Genomic DNA, 6,000 nt, shown 5'->3' with positions numbered 1-6,000 from the left:
TTTTTTTTTTTTTTTTTTTTTTTTTTTTTTAATTCCCTTGCAAATGTTTCCTTTTCAAGATATATTTACATTTTATTCATGACTCTGTCAGGATTAATTTCAGTGCTGCACGCTGCCTGTGACTCCTCATGTATAATGAATGAAGCAGCAGCTGGTGCAGCTGACAGCCTGGGCACTCCAAGGGCATACACACACCAGCATCATTGGCAACTTCCTACCAGGAAGGATTTTAATACCCCTGCTGTCTGAAATGAACTTCTGGCCAGGGTATGCTTTAGGGAAGAATTGTGGCAGCTCTATGCAGAAGGTACTTTCCAAATTACTTTCTTGCTGTTTAACTATGTGCAAAGGCTTTGGCTCCATCACTGTCTAAAGGCTGTAAGATGCTGAGTGTCTGGACTTGATTAACTTGGTGAAATCCTGGGGAATTACTGAGCCATCTCATTACTGTAAGAAACTAATCCTGGATCTGGAGTAGCATACACACATAGCCTCTGTTTTCCCTTTTTCATCACACAGAACAATTTCTTTATAATATAACTCTCCAGAGGCCAAAGATGCTTTTGCACTGAATATGCTCTCAGAGAGTCAGAATCTGATCTCTGATTCTGCCACTGGGTTCTTGAGTAGCCTTGGCATGTAACTTCCTCTTGGTGTTTCATGGTCTTCACATTCAAAATGTGGGCATATATTTCTGTTTTTCTGCCTGTATTTTGCCTATTTAGACTAGAAACATCTGTAGAGTGTTTTAGATGTTTGGATGGATATATTGCTCTTCCTGGAAGTTTTTAGGTTGAGCCMTAATAACAGCAATTATAGTAATAAAACAATGTTTTCTGGATTCCTAATTGAATTGCTACCTCAGTCATGTACAGCACTCAGTCAAGCAAAAGAAAGAACAGTAAAAGTTATGCCAACTGTTAGTGTTTTGTCTCTTTTTTAAATGATGGAAAAATCAAGTTTGAGGTAATTTGGAAAAAGGCAGTTTAGATTAATCTTGAAAGATATCAAAAWACCAAAATTTCTAGATGATCAAGCTTGCTTATGTTTCAGTATTTGTAATTATTATGACTCTAATTTTAACCCTGTAAATACTTGTATCATTCTGCTTTCTTTGCAAAGTTTGGGTTGTGAAGCAGCATACCAGATCATCATCTCAGAACTGAACTCTGTTTTTAAACCTTGTCAGGCAAAACCTCATATGGCAGAACTTTCTTACATATTTGTGGTGTCTTCTGAGCACATCTCACAARGTAGGGATACAGAATCCCTCTCAGCATGATGATTAACTGTTATCTTTCTTCTTTCATAAAAATCATGTTTCTTAGGAAAAAAGTCACTRTTGAGTCTTTTATGATGGTGTCATTAAGATACCTCCCAAAATACTGTGTAAATATTACAGTCTTAGTTCATAATTAAATATGTAATTCCAAAGAAATTGGACAGATCAGGTATGTGAAAAATTATTCATCCAAGRACTACTGAGGTTTTGTGTTCTGACTCTTGCTGACTGATTTTAACATTGTCAATTTGACAAATGAAAGAGTTCRCTAATTTTTCACGGGGAAAATGAGGCCTATGATGCACAGATGTTTTGCCATAGATTCAGTCACTGGAAAATCCAGGATCATCACTGGGAGGGATTCTTAGCCTGCAGCACTGCATACAGCCCAGCACACTTAGTTGGCATCAGCAACCTGAAATAAATAGTGAGGYACCACATAGCACAGAGGACACATCTTCGGGATGGATTTTGCAGAGAAGATGGTTCTGGCCTTTCACTCTGCCCATTTCTGCAGGAGAATGAAGGACCACTGTTCCTTAGTGTTTGRACAGGGGATGTTTTCCAGTTCATTTGTCCAGTACTTTGCTAAAGCAGTTACATCCAATTACTGTGACTTCCACTATTTGTCCCTTCACACAGTTCTTCTGTACTTGCACCTGTTTTTTTTTTCATTTTCCTTCTGCTAGCTGGAGACAATGCAAGTTAAATTTTCCCTTTCAGAAACCAGACATGTCTTCAGTCAGGAGGTTTAGATTCATTCAGATAAACTGTCACTTACGTGATTCTTCTTTACTTGGCTGTTGTATCCTTGCAGATTTTGTAACCAAAACGTGTTTAAGAGAATTTATTAAACAGGACAATTCATGTGCTTGCAGCTCAGAAGACTCTATTTCCTCCTTTACAAATGCTAATTTATTTGATCCAGAATGGTTGTGATCAGGACACTAACCAGGCTGATCCCCCATGTACCGAGCTGTTCATCCTTGTGATTATCAACTGTGCAGTAATTCCCCTTTTGTGACCCTTAACATGCTGGCTGTGGTCCAGGCTGTACAGTTAACACATTTCAYATACAAATTCTAAAATATCCCCCATTTTTCTGGGTGCTGTGTGCTTTATTGGCTGTCATAATGGTATGTGTCGTTGCTATGCGTGGTTGAACGTGGAGGGACTGCTCTGCATTTTTGTGGATGTTGCTATTTTCTGTGCTGCGTTTCCTGCTATAGAAACATCTAGATTCATAATTCCCAAACTTGTGAAAGCCAAGCCTTTATTCCCTCTCAGGGAAATAAAGCCAGTCACAGATATCCTGACTCCCACAAGACATTGAAAAATACTTGTTTATGCATAATCCGCTTCTTGGACCTTCACGTCCCTCAGTGCAAGATATCTTTGTGTTGTTTCTGGTATCTGTCAATAACATGCCATTACAGAATGCCATGAGACCCCAGCAGAGTGGCAAAAATAGTCCTAGAAGCTGAAAGTCTTTTGACTTTCAAACTCCACCATGTCAAGGTCATGGTACTGGTGCCACTGAGGATCTCCTTTGTATTGAACGTCTTCCTCATCCAACAGTAATTTATTTAGGTGTAATTGTGTCATAAAGCCACAGGTTATTTGTCTGTTTGATCCCAGCAGCAAGGAAATAAAATTGTTCATTTTTCTGTCATAAAAAATAATGCAAAATCCTAGGAATTGTCATTATCATATTTAGACAAAATAGCTTGTCAAGACCAGAGCGGATGTCTGGACCATCCTTCCAGTACTGACCTGAGCTTAGGGTGGAGAATGGCTCAACCCCTGGGGGTCGTCTGTGCCATTGAACATTTCTTTGAGCAAGAAGACAGGAAGGCATGCCAGGTGGTCTCAGTTTTCATTCTGCTCCCATTTATTCAGTTTGCTGCAGTGTTCAATGCAGGGCTGCTTATTCTTTTCTACCTTTGAAACAGCAACTGCAACAACTTTTTCACCAGTGGCAAAACAGTGATTGTCCCAAAGCTTATCTAGAGGGGCTGAGCAAGCCTCTCATGTTGCTGGCAGGGAACCAACCAAATTTGCTTTGTGCAGTCTCATAGGTTAAAAAGTTCTTTATTGTGCTCAAGGTGTCAGTAGGGACATGCACAGTGGTTTTTTCAATCTGAGATCTTGGTTGCAAATCACTTGAAGTGTCCCCTGATGCATGGATCTGTGGTATTTTTCTCAGTCCAAATCACCAAAGAATTCTCAGAAAAATACCTTGTTTTTCAGTTAGATCACCTGATTTCATGCAAAAAGTCAGAACCGAGCACAGAAAAACAAAACCCTTCTAGTCYAAAACCTGGTTAGGAGAAGAACCAGGCAATAGGAATGCTTCTGTAAAATTTACCTGAACTGTTCCCAAAGTTCTATGAAAAAGCCAAGGTGATATCTGCGTTTGTCAGGCATGACTGATATCTTCATTTCAACGTTTATCTTACAATAACTTGTAAATGTGAAAAATGCTATGGTAAGGACTGTTAAGCTCCCCATATAGTTCCAAATTTGAAATGAGTTTCAAGGGACACTTTGGGAGCTACTTGTCTCCCCATCTGAGAGAACTTGTTCTCCTCGTTCACATAAAGGAAATAGAAAATGCGCATTCACTGATGAAAGAAAGTGTATTTTTTAGTGCTACTTCTAAGTCTGTGGAAGAACAGCTCCCTGGGAAGTAATCTATTTCCAGCTGGTAACTGGGCGCATGTGTATGGCTATATACATATATCTATTTAAAAAATAACTTTTCAGTTTGGTAGCAATCCCTAATCCAAAACCTTATAGATGAAGCAAATTTGGTTCAGCAATGTTGAGATTACTAAAATTCGGGATTTTGAAGAGTGCCAGGAAAGGTTCCTGGGCACCCAGATCTTATTGTTCATGCTGTTACATTGCTGGAAAGGGGCCTGGAGGGGGGTGGCCTGTGCACTCTCCCAGACAACTCAGATGTTAGCAGGGGCCACAAGATTCTCACAGTAGGTAGCCAAGATGAATCCACGCTGTTGAGAGGGCGAGGGAATTCAGCAGTACAGTGTACACCAGTGTAGCTGTTCTCTTCAGTGCTAAAGAGAGCACTGGCATAATTAATTTATGAGCATGAGAAGCAAAATCTCGACATCTACACACATAGCTGCTGTTTTTTTTTTCTTTCTGTTTTTCTCCAGAGTAGATGAGGTTGCTGCTGCATACAGGCTTTATTTGCTCTTACATACGATTCTAAATTCAGAATAATAAAACAGAAATGAGTGCAAGTAATCCTGATGGCCCAGTGGCAAAAGAGATCAGAGACACAGGAGAAATTTTGTTTCCCTTTTCTTAAACTAGAGTCTAAATCCATAATCATTGAGGATCATTTTACCTATGAAACATCTGGACATCTGACCATTACCCTCAAATCATCCATTTTCTGCAGAGTGCATTTAATCCAGATCCTTAGATTCAGTAAGAATTTATTGAGTAAAAGGAGACTGCAGGTAGTGTTTCTGCAGTCAGTATTCAGAGTGCACTTGATTGCATTAGCACTTGTACACGGCGTGTTACATAAGCAGAAAATGATTAAGACACATTTGTTGAACGGTAACAACTGTTGTTCTTTCCAATAATAACAGCCCCCATTCTGCATGTGAAATGCAATCAGCTGCTGTGCTCCAGGCTGTCAGCTGATGGCTTCTGCTGCTGAAGGTGTGCAGGGCAGGGTCAGGAAACAACTCCCTGTCCTTACATGTTGCTGTAATTTAAGGATTGAAGAAAGGTGGACATGATGAACTCCTGGTCATACAGAGATTGGCAGGCTTTGCTCACATCCAGGTTAAGTTTTCCTTGGTGCTTTGTCTGTGTGATTAGCACCTACTAAGGACTTTTCTTTTTTGCTTGCTGTATCAGGAAGAATGTTTCAGAAAACTGTGGTTGCCTCTGACAAGCAGCCAGACCTTGTATACAGTACGCTGCAAAATCAGTGAATTAATAACAAGGGTAACTGTTCTTGGGGCAGAGTCATGGAAGAAACTGGGGCAAGATGAATGTTAGTATAGCTTTCAGTAGGCAGTTTCTCTTCCCTGAGCTGTTAGGAAAGTAATTGTGTCTCTGATTAACCATTTTCTCCCAGAGCACGTACTGGGAATATCCTAAGCGTGTAGTCGCTCTTCCTATAAGGATAACCCTTATAAAAATATTGTGCAGGTCCACATGCCCAGCCTGCCACCCACCTTCTTTTCCAGGACTCATCCAAGCCAGCCACCAAGGCAGGTCAGGCAGCATTTTTACTTCTCCGTGGATCACATAGATAGTCACAGTCCTACTTCCACACACACCAGCACCAAGAGAGCTGCTGCAGCCTAACTCCAACTTTGCACCAGAAAGAGAGTGAGCAGATTCAGGCCAAGCAACTGTCTGTAAGTGATTAGAAGCAAATGGGATTTGGCAAATACAGAGCTGGCAGGAGGCATTAGAGAGCAGCTCTTCATCAGCAGGTTCCCCATGGTGCTCTGAAGGGTCATTGTGTGTGCTGGCGGGATTCTCATGTTTTCTTGCTTCCTCCTTCCCAGAGGCATTTTGGGGAGGAAGATTATTCTCTGCCACATAATCACTTCTCCCCTCCCTCCCCCCACAGCACACCCTTCCTTCACTGGTTTGTTTATCATGCCGAGCCATGATGCAGGGTTTTGCTGTGTTGTTTCTCCTCTGCCCCCCTTTCTCTCCTTACA

The sequence above is a fragment of the Malurus melanocephalus genome, unplaced genomic scaffold (genome assembly GCF_030028575.1).
Source record: "Malurus melanocephalus ecotype Western Australia unplaced genomic scaffold, MMel_1.1 scaffold_5, whole genome shotgun sequence".
Lineage (NCBI taxonomy): Eukaryota > Metazoa > Chordata > Aves > Passeriformes > Maluridae > Malurus > Malurus melanocephalus.
Note: the sequence above shows the minus strand (reverse complement) of the source record.